Here is a 279-nt window from a genome sequence, read left to right as displayed (position 1 = left end):
CTTCATCCTGTGTCAAGACTTTTGTGCATTTACTGCTTCTGTCCTCTTTAGTCATTTTCTTTGTTACTTGAAGTGCATAGTTTCAGTCAGTGACCTACATTTTGAGATCAACAGTTTTAATTTTCAGCCAGAAGCAATGACCTCAGTTATCTCCAGTGAAAGTCTCCTAAAGCATATTTAACAAGTGCTGTTTCTGATTTTCCTCTGTCCTTTCTCTTTCTTTGCTTTTTTTCTGTAGAACAAACTGGTGTTTCCTCTGTGCAAATCTGCTTTCAAGAA

This window comes from Mesitornis unicolor, unplaced genomic scaffold (assembly GCF_000695765.1).
Source record: "Mesitornis unicolor isolate BGI_N332 unplaced genomic scaffold, ASM69576v1 scaffold28616, whole genome shotgun sequence".
Classification (NCBI taxonomy): domain Eukaryota; kingdom Metazoa; phylum Chordata; class Aves; order Mesitornithiformes; family Mesitornithidae; genus Mesitornis; species Mesitornis unicolor.
Note: the sequence above shows the minus strand (reverse complement) of the source record.